Source organism: Lygodium microphyllum, chromosome 2 (genome assembly GCF_053477565.2).
Source record: "Lygodium microphyllum isolate KBCC chromosome 2, Lygodium_microphyllum_v1.1.10, whole genome shotgun sequence".
NCBI classification, from domain to species: Eukaryota; Viridiplantae; Streptophyta; class Polypodiopsida; order Schizaeales; family Lygodiaceae; genus Lygodium; species Lygodium microphyllum.
Window position 1 is genome coordinate 41,125,944 of NC_141136.1, and position 11,208 is coordinate 41,137,151.

At 42.2% G+C, this 11,208-nt stretch overlaps 1 pseudogene; it reads right to left on the reverse strand.

The window, feature by feature from the left end:
* Positions 1-9,128: 9,128 nt before the first annotated feature.
* On the reverse strand, positions 9,129-10,463 carry LOC148039655 (NADPH--cytochrome P450 reductase 1 pseudogene; annotated as a pseudogene).
* Positions 10,464-11,208: the final 745 nt, after the last annotated feature.

Below are 11,208 nucleotides of genomic sequence, written 5' to 3' on the forward strand. Positions count from 1 at the left end.
AAGGAAAGATGTGGATTTTCTTTGGATTGATGATTGTGAAGAAGCCTTTAATACCTTAAAATAGTGCCTCATTAGAGCACCCATCCTACATCCACCTAAGTGGACAAAGAAGTTCCATGTGCACACAGATGCATCAGTTGAAGGGCTAGGTGCTATCTTATGTCAAAAGGGCCCCACAACCAATCTATTATGCAAGTCGGAAAGTAATTGATTGAGAGCAGAACTACACAGTGACAGAGCTTGAGTGCTTAGCAATGGTGTTTGCACTGGAGAAGTTTCGACACTATCTACTGTCAACGCATTTCAAGTTCTATGTGGATCATGAAGCCATGTCCTTCTTGATGAACAAAGTAGATGTCAAAGAAGGACTGATGAGATGGTTTCTCCTGTTCCAAGAGTTTGATTTTTAAGTGGTCACTAAGCCTGGTCATTCCCATGTCATTGCCGATCATCTGTCATGGATCCCTCAAACTGCAGAAGAGAAACATGATGATCCAGACCTTCTTGATGCTTCCTTGTTTCTAGTTGAAACAGTTACTCCTTGGTATGTAGACATAGCCAACCTTCTGGCAACTCAAGAGTATCCTCCTGGCATCTCAAGCCGTGAGAAGAAGAAGCTTATGTTAGAATCAGCCCCCTAAACCTTGTTAGGCGGTGCACTGTACAAGAGAGGCAAAGATGAAGTATTGCGAAGATGTGTTGCAGGAGATGAAATCGGCATAATATTGAAAGCAAGCCATGACAAACCATGTGGTGGACACTTCCAGGAGAAGCAATAGCCAAGAAGGCTCTGTTAGCGGGATACTAGTGGTCGAACCCTCCACCACAAGGATGCATATGACTACTGCAAGAGATGCAATGCTTGTTAGCGAATGGGAAAACACACCAAGACCAGTGCCATGCCATTGCAACCTATTCTTCTCCTAAAGTCGTTCGAGAAGTGGGAGGATTGATTTCATGGGTCCCATTGATCTGCCTACCAGATGGAAGCAGAACAGATACATCCTGGTATGTACGGATTATGTCACAAAGTTCTGTGAAGCTAAAGCTCTGAAGTAAGATGATGGTAACAGCATAGCGGTCCCCTGGTAAGTGACAGTGGTACTCATTTCCTTAACAAGATCATTGAAGAGTTGACAGAACTGTATAAGATCTGCCATCGCAAGTCCACCCCCTACTACCCCAGAGCCAACGGCCAAGTCAAAGTCACCAATCGCATCCTTTGCTCAATCTTAACAAGGACGATTGCCGCACATCGTCATGATTGGGATGATCTACTTACAAAGGCCCTCTGGGCATACATAACCTCTTACAAGGCTGCTACAAGACAAACTCCTTTCCAGTTGGTGTATGGCACAGAAGTCATCTTCCTTGTTGAGCTGGAGTTGCCCTCTTTGCGAGTAGCAATTAAAGAATGCCTCGGAGATGATGAGTCCCTCCAGTATCACCTGCTGCATTTGGAATGTTTGGATGAGATTCGGTGGATGGCCCTACATTATATGAAAACCACTCAAGCACAATGCAAGGCCTATCATGATAGCTTCATCAAGCATAAGGAGTTCAAAGAAGGTGATATTGTCATGGCTTATGATTCACAATTTGAGAAGTTTCCTGGCAAGCTTCAACAATGTTGGATGGGTCCCTATAAGGTACTTGATGTCAATCCTAATGGCGTTGTCCAAGTGCAGGCCGTTGATGCCTCTGATGATCCCTTCTGATCAATGGCTATTGCCTGAAGAAGTAATACCCTCCCTGGGGATCCTAACAATCACAATCGACACACCCTTTCCCTTGTGGGCATTGCACTGTCCTTCTCCTTGTGCTTCTGATAGTCCTTATGATCTTCCTCATGAGGTGGTCTCGTTCTGCTAGCCCCTCCCAGAAACCTCCCATCCTTACTATGTTCTCCTCTTGTCTGATCCAGCAGTGGTAATGTGGATGGTCCTGCCACATGGTATTTCTACCATACTCTTTATTAAAAGAAAAAAAAAGAAAAACAATAAGATTTTTTTTTTAAAAAATAAAAAAAACTGTTATGGGAGAAAAGGAAGTGATTCGTTGTCATAGCAGGCCTCGTTCCAAGAAAAGGTGCCAAACACCCTTGGGCGGGAAGCTGGCTGTGGAAAAGGTGGTAAGACCCAGCAGTCCAAAGAGTTAATCCATCAGTTGAAATCTCTAGGACCTAGTTTCAAAGCCGCCTCCCTTGGTACGCTGTGTCCTGTGCCTCTCTGCAGAGCATCTAACAGTCTTCTAGCAGACAACATGTTCTTGTCAAGATTGTGGGAGAGAAGGAAGGAGTCTCACTTGTAGCTTTCTCACTTACACAATGGGGAAATACACACAAGGGTGGAGGCTGAAAATAGTTTTCCTCTTCTTAGTTGTGTAAGCAAAAAGAAGTCTTGTACAGAGAAATAGAAGAACCCTATATATGGGTCTCAAACCAAACTCAACTAACTAAGGTGGCATACTAACTGAGCCACGAACTAGAGTAGATAAGGATAGCTGTCATCTAGCTATTATTCATGGGCGGTATACCAACCGCATCTGCAAACTGACAAGTCGGTGACATAAATGCACAACGGTCACCCTGGCATATCACGAGTGGAGCTCGATATCTCAACACTCCCCCTTGAGCTCAACCCCAATTCCTGCACACCAAGTAGGTCTCTGAAATTGCGCAGCTTCTCTACGCCCAATGCTTTCGTGAATATGTCAACTACTTGATCCTCTGTGCTGACATAAACTAGATCAATAAGACCTAGTAAAACCCTCTCTCACACATAGTGATAATGCACCTCAATGTGCTTTGTTCTAGCATGATATCGTCTATGAGAAATACTACCAGCCCAATCAACATCAGTGTATCCATGCAACTGTATCTGAATCCCAGTCTCATAAAATAGTCCATACTGCAATGTGGACTTCACATACTTAAGTATGCGTCTAGCCACATCCAAATACGGTTTCCTTGGAGTCTGCATAAACTGACTTACCAATCCAACAGCATAGCTCAAATTTGGCCTGCTAATAGTCATATAAATCAAACTTCCTACTATGCGTCTGTACATAGTAGGGTCTTCAAGAAGCTCACATGCATCTGTGCTCAACTTCACATTCTGTTCCAAAGGAACTAAAATAGGCTTACAGCCTGTCATCCCATATTTGGACAGCATGTCCAATCCATACTGCCTCTGCAAGAGCTGTATCCCACTTGGTGATCTAATCACCTCAATGCCCAAGAAATAACGTAGCTCTCCCAAATCCTTCATCTCAAACTTCTGCTTCATTAGCATTTTCACGTGAAGGATATCTTCATCACTATCACCTGTGATAATCAAATCATCAACATAAATGACAAGTAGCATAATACATTTCTCTGTTTTTCTCACATAAAGTGAGAAATCTGCCTTGGAAATCTGAAAGCCAATAGTGACAAGAAACTCTCCTATCTTGTCAGACCATACTCTAGGTGCTTGCTTCAAGCCATACAAGGCTTTCTTCAACCTGCAAACAAACTCAGGATGAACAGCATGCACATAACCTGGTGGCTGCTCCATATAGGCCTCTTCTTGCAAATCACCATGCAAGAAGGCATTCTTTACATCCATCTGATGTAAAGACTATCCCTTTGATGCATCCATAGCAATGACTGCTCTTAGAGTTGTCATCCTTGCAACCGGACTGAATGTTTCTTCATTATCAATGCCATATGTTTGTGCATACCCCTTGACTACTAATCTTGCCTTGTATCTATTCACAGAACCATCTGCATTGTGTTTCACCTTATAAACCCACTTACAACCAATTGCATTCTTATCTTTAGGCAAAGGTACCAATTCCCATGTAGCATTTGCTTCCAAGGCATCCATTTCTTCATCCATGGCTTTCTCCCATTTTTCTTTCTCCATGGCTTGCTCAAAAGAAGTGGGTTCTGGTTCCTATATCACTTTGACCATATAGGCATAGTGAATGGCTGTAAATCCATCATATTTTAGCCTATCCATAGGATACCTAGCTCTGGTAGACCTGCGCAAAGTAGGTTCACTCCCAGGTGCTCTCAAAACATCCCTGGTCTTCCTTACTCCAGGTGTAAGAAGGAATACCCAACTCATCATCAATGCTCTGTTCTGAGCCACTGGATTCACCATCCACATAAGAGTGACCTGCATTCACATCAAACATGGTCTGATCTATCTTCTCTTTTCCTTTTCGTGAAACCTTCATACCACTATCTGCATTGTTTTGAGGAGATTCTCCTAATCTCAATCTGCTTGTCCATGGCGAAGAATGTAAACCACTGCTAGAGAACACTCCAGGTCCACTCATATTTTGTGACTGCTGCTGTGAATTCTGTGCAGCATTATCATTTTGTGCATCTACATCATCAATCACATTTGCTGGTTTATACCAGCTACTCATCTCATTAAAAAAAACATCTCTGATCACTGTAAACTTACGAGTGGAAGGGTTATAGCATCTATACCCTTTCTGCTACAAAGAGTAACCAATAAAGATGCACCTCTCATCTTTCGGATCCAACTTGGATCTCAACTCATCTGGCACATGAACATAGGCAATGCAACAAAAAATTTTCAAATGATAAATATCTAGTTTCCTACCAGTATACCTCTCCTCTGGAGTCATCCCATGTATTGCTGCAGTGGGAACCTGTTCATTATGTAGACTGCTGTAGCAACTACTTCAGCCTAGTAAAAATCTGGCAAGTCTTTTTCGTTGAGCATGGCACGAGATACCTCTCCAATATGCCTATTTTTCCTTTCTGCAATTCCATTTTGTTGTGGGGTATGACTGCATGAATATTGCTGCTTTATGCCATGCTCTTGCAGGAACCTTGCAAACTCATTTGAGATGTACTCTCCCTCTCCATCTGACCTTAGGCATTTTATTTGCAGGCCTGTTTCTTTTTCAACTATAGCTTTAAGAGTTTTGAAATGGCCAAACACTTCACTTTTCTTTTTCATAAAATATACCCAAACTTTTCTGCTATAGTCATCAATAAAAGTGACAAAATAATGACAGCCTCCAATAGATGCAGCTTTACTAGTCCACACATCAGAGTGGATTAATTCCAATGGCTTCTTACTCTCTTGAACATGTCTAGGAAATGGTTTCCTTGCATGTTTTCCAAATTGATAGGCTTCACATACCTTATGCATTTCTGCAACCTTGAATTTAGGCAATCCTGCAACAATATTTTGGGCCTACATTGATTTAAGTCGTTGTACATTAACATGACCAATGCATTTATGCCAGATATCAATATCTTCAACTACACCGGTCCCATGTGCAAACATTGTTGCACTCAATTCAGGCATGTCTGCATCCAACGTAAACATTCTGCCATTCTTTCCTTTTGCTATCAAGCGACCTTTATTTTTCATATCCTGAACAAAGCATCCATGAGAATTAAATCTGACCTACAAGCCCTGCTCAACCATTTGATCAACAGAAACCAGGTTCTTGGTGATATTCGTGATATGAAATACATCCGACAGGTATTTCTTTTTCCCATCCTGCATAGACAAAGGAATATTTCCAATCTTCACAATAGGATGTGTTCCATTTTCCTTGCATCCTGCATCCATTCTGCATGACCTGTCATGTGGTTTGATGCACCTGAGTCAACATACCACACATCATTGCTTTCTTCTGCACTTGTCATAGAATTGGTCATGTGCTGCACCATAAACAAATGCTCATTTATGTCATCACCCTGTCTACTAGAAGATGCATAATTCCCTTGTTGTAATTTTCCATTCATGATGTCATTCTGCTTTTTATAGCAATCTTTAGTCATATGACCCATTTAACCACAGTAGTAGCATTCAACATTGCTGTTTGCATTTTGGCCTCTTTGCCATCCACCATGACCTCTTTGGCTCCCCCTGCCTCTAGAGTTACCATGTCCACCTCCATAAGACTAGTTTTCTTGAGTTTGCTGCATATTCTGATTTCTACCACGGCCTCCAGATCGGCCTCCTCTACCTCTACCTCTACCTCTTCTAGCATTTGAGTAGAATAACATTTCTTTTGAAGTTCCTCCTAAAGAAGATACACCACCATTTCTCTGCTCCTTAGAAATTAGAAGAGCAATCAACTCCTCAAAATCAGGAAATCTTTCACGGACGGAAATAGATGTTCGGAACTATGCATAATCCTTTCCTAGATCATTCAAGGTCACAGAAACTAAATCATCATCTTCCACTGGCAACCCAATGGAAGCAATTGTATCTGCAATCTTCTTCACCTTCATGTGGTAGTCATTGATGCTCATACTTTCACTTTGCACATTGTGCAACTCTTGCTTGAGCTGCATTTTCCTGGCTTGCGTATTTGTGCTATACATTTTTGACAAAGTATCCCATGCCTCCTTTGGCTTACTTGCATCTTGAATATGCACAATCATAGAGTCATTCTTTGTCAAGAGCCAAATAAGCTTTATAAAAAATACAATTTGATTGCCTACATATGCCAATACATAATTTTGTGATATAGCCAATAGATCAAAATTATGTATTGACATATGTAAGTTTGCGGATATGCCAATACATAATTTTGATCTATTGGCTACCTTCCTGGGTATGCCTCTTCATCAACAGACGAAGTGATCTTCATCGACAACTCCCTGAGTGATGTGATTTTTCATCGTAACCAGATGGAGATGTGAATATGGTCTGCTCTCTATATCTATCAGTGAGAGTGAGACATAGGGTGGGGTGAGTGACCAGTCCTTGCCCTTCAATTCAATTTAGAGGTGCAATGTGTGAATGGAGTATTGCACGCACAGGTTGGGCCTCTCAATGCACAAAGCACTATATATTCATGTGTATTGCACTATAAGGCTCATTGGCCTTCCTTCTCGCACAGTATGCTGGCACAGGGTGGGATGCACGGTTGCACTATCAAATGTGCACAAGACATACAACCTTTGCACAAGTGAATGTGAGGATTACATAAATGGGTTTCAGGAATGGGCTGCCCTCTTTATCTTTCAGCAGAGTGTGAGACAAAGGGTGGGCTGAGTGTGACTGATGTTTCTCCTCAATCAATTCTGAGAGGCGAGATTGAGAAACATTACGACAATTGGAGTCAGGTACGTTTCAATTTTCCTTTGCACACATGGGACGGATCTCTACCACCATCACAAGCCATGCCACCCTATTCTGTACACTGCATGATAAGGCTCCCTGGCTTTTCTGCTTGCACCTATGCCAGATGGGTGGAATGCACAAATGCACCATCAATTGTGCACACTGGCATACTCCCTCCAAATCACTTTCCCCTTGTTCAGTTCTACACCGACCGTGAGTTATGGGATTTCATGCTTATTCATTGAGCGATGTGCGTCATGGGGTGAGCGACTATTCTATCATCCTCTTGAGTGCTCATGAGCTGAGAGCTCTATTCTTCGTCACCGACACTTGAATCAATGGACTTTATCGACAAAGCTACCTCCATGGGTGTTGTTGCATGGTCCCTACCATGCTAGATGTGTTCTGTGATGAGCCCTGGTCCCTCCTGCCACCCAACGACAGCTTTAATCTTCTTGCATCAACAATGACGCTTCCTTTCAACCATCTAAGAAATGGGCCAAGTGTTCCTAACCCTACCTTTCTGTTTGCAAGGTAATGTTATGTCTTAAGTGTGGGTATTCCAGTGTCCAGTCGGTTGACAAGTCCGCGGCCATGTCAATCAATCTACCCTAACCGGTAAGGTCTTAAGTGTGGGGACATGTCCCTGTGCGTCTCATGTGCATACCCCCTGCATATGTCATTACCTAATCATGTGTGTTTACCACGTACTTTTTGCCCTGATGGGGTCCCTTGCTCACCCACCTACCCTCGTACCCCCTGTCATCGAGGCCGTTTCCCTTGTGGTTGCTTTTATTTGCACAATTTTTCCATTTTTTTATATGAACATATCATGTGTTCACCAAACTCTAGATCCAACCTTATTGCCCTGTTCATCCCTTCAAATGACACACTTTTCCTTTTTACATCCTTGTGTTCCGGCTTACTGTTTTTGCATTATTAATTTTTGAAGGTTTTTTCGTACAATTGGATGTATTTCCATGCGAACGTGCCCTTATCACTTCGGAACAGTGATCTAACATATCAGCCCTATTCTACGCTTTCCCTTGGATATTTTTTCTTTTCATCACCTATCATTATGACATACGGTTCGTCCATAATTATTTTTTGTGTGGTTTCGTACCTTTTTCACGTACGTTTTTGACCTTTTTCCATGTGAACCTACCCTATTCTCCTTAGAATTCAATTTTGACTAGATAGCCTTGTCCATCCATCCTTTTTGCACAATTCTCCTTTTTTCTCTATCCTATTTTGACCTCTGGATTTTTTGTTATTAATTTTTATTGGTGTTTTCGAGCTCTATTTTATGGTTTTTCCATGTGAACGCCTCCTAACCCCATCCGAACTGCGATTTGATGTGATAGCTCTGAAGAATATATATTCATGACATTTTTTCTTTTTCTTGCTCTCCATTTCGGTTCACGGTGTCGTAGAGTTCGTGCAAGAGCTGCAGAACACGGGGTTCAAGGTACAGCAAGGAAAGAGGCTAACAAGATCTCAATAACTCAATATTTGATGCCAAAGATCGCTATATTGCTTGTCAAGTACATTACAAAAGAAGAGTCAAAATAAATGACAAAGCATGACAATCTGTCCACTGCTTTACAATAAGCGTATGAGCTTGGTTTTCAGGGCACCAAATAATTCAACCAGATTCAGGACTTAGTATAATAAACAGCTTGATCAAACTCCACGTCCAACGAATAAAGCATCTAATAAGTGCATGCATAGGCTCGAGACATGTATACTGCTCAGGTCAGCACTGAAACCTTTTGCAGAGAGATGCAGTCCATAATGGCATAAAGGGCACACTCTTGCATCCACTGCTATCCAGGAACATCTAACATGTTCCAAATCCACTCGATTCTTTAAGACTTTCAACACAATCCCACACTAGCAAGGAGCTCTTACCACACATTTTCAACTGCATCATTCATGTCTTGTAGACCATGGCATGCACTCCCTAGAGCTTGCTTCACAGCCCCCAATAGAAGCTTATCATGTGAAACAAAGCTTTTACATCTCTGTTCTTTGTACAGCTTTTTCATTCATTTTATGTTTCACGCATTCTTTGCTCGGTCCATTCCTTTGAAAAGGCTACAGAGAGTTCTGTTAAAATGCCCCTTTCAGCATGTGTAAGAATCTCTTCCTCATAAATATAATCCTGTTTCCTTGAACGGCAACCAAAAAAAACAGAAGTGCAGGTCCAAGCTCTTTTCTAGATTCTTGAAGTGCAGCTCTTTCCTATAGAAAGCCCCTGAAAGGTGCCAAACCAGTCCCTGGACCAACCATTATTATGGGTGTTAATGGATCCTCTGGTAGCCTAAAATTTGACTATCTTATAAAGATCGGTGACCAGCTACATTTATCATCTGTTTCACATGTGGCTGGAACAACATTCTTCATCCATGTGGAGCATACACCTTTATGCAATCGACCAGTGGGACTCCTACCATAAACCAGTGCACAGGTAACATGTATCCGCTTAGGAGAGGACTTTGGAGATGAAGAATTTGAGTAATAGCGAGGCTGGAGATGAGGTGCAATGGCAGCAAAGAAATAGACGCTGACAGAGAGACCTCCCCGTTCAGTTTGCCGACATCAACAATCCACTCATAAGTGGTGTGGCATAGCATGTCACTATGAACAAGTGCACCATCTCTGTTGCCTGAGTCGATGCTGTAGACGAGAAAGAGATGCCAGATTTCCCACTCATTTTTCAAATGGTTGAAACTCTTCTGCGCAGGCTTCAGGGATCCTTTGGATATCGTGTAAATCCTTCCTAGTTCTATGCGGTCATGAAATTGGTCTGCAACAAAATTGAAGCATGTGAATTCTCCAAGAAGATTTCCCACGATTCAGGATCGAGAGGTTCAGTCAAGGCGATGGCGAAGTTTTTCCCGATTATCTTTTGCCTTCAAAGTTTGTTTTCTTCTCTAAGCGCAAATAGTAGGAACGAGCAGAGGAAAACAAAAAACAAATCATGCCTTCGTCTTCATCACACCGTCCTCGATTATGCCTCTCTGTCCCTATTCTATGTCCTCGTCTGCTTTTCCAATAATAGCGGATCCCCCCCCCCAAACAGGGTGAGGTGCTATTAGCGACAGATGACGAAGCAATGATAGAGCCACATCCGAAGGTCTTCAAGCAAGAATTCCCCCCTTTGACATCCCACAAAGTTCCTCAAAACTGAAGCATACCACCAGCTACCTTAGGAACTTTTATTGAGCAAGAGCCTTTTCTCAAAGCAGTAGGCTCTATAGGCCTTTTTCCTTGATCCATCCGGACGGGAACCTTTAAGTCAATAATCTGGAGATCCTCTGTGGGAGTACGGTTTAATGACATTACCATCACAACACCAAATTTATAGAAACTTTCTAAGAGTCTTCTTGTAGACATCCAAGAGTCCATTGAATTGACATTCCCCTCCTTTCTTTGCAGTCTTGACATCATTGGCAAGGCGAGTTCTAGCATAATCAAGGGAATACACAAGGAGGGAAGAAGCAGTCTTTGAGACAGCCGCAGAGAATCCTCCCATCAAAGGCAAAGGCATATGAACCCTTCTTCTCCATGACATGTAGTGCTAATGTATCTTCTTCAAAAATGCTTTGTCCCACATATTACGTCGGCCTTATTCACGTGTAACCTCTATCTTCATAGCTTAATTCTGAAAATTAGGTACGATAAAAACTATTCTAAAACAGCGTGCTATCCTGAACCAGTCTGCATCATTACTAACTCCATAAGCAATAGGCTTCAGCCACCAATGTCTCCCTCAAGTATGGATACTCATCCAATATAGAATCAGGTCTCCAACAAGCCTCTTCAGAAGGTAAACCTCTCCATTTGATCAAATATTCCACAATAGAACATGATCGAAGCTTCTTTTCACGCTGACCTATGACAGCCTCTGGGATGTACTGAACAAGACCATCTTCATCAATAGGTGGCAGCTCATCAACTATATCCACTGGATCACCATAATAGGTCTTGAGCTGACTCACATGGAAGACATTATGAATCTTTGTAGAAGAGGGAAGCTCTAGTTTGTATGCCAAATCTCCAATCCACTTAAGGATCTTGTAAGGGCCATAAA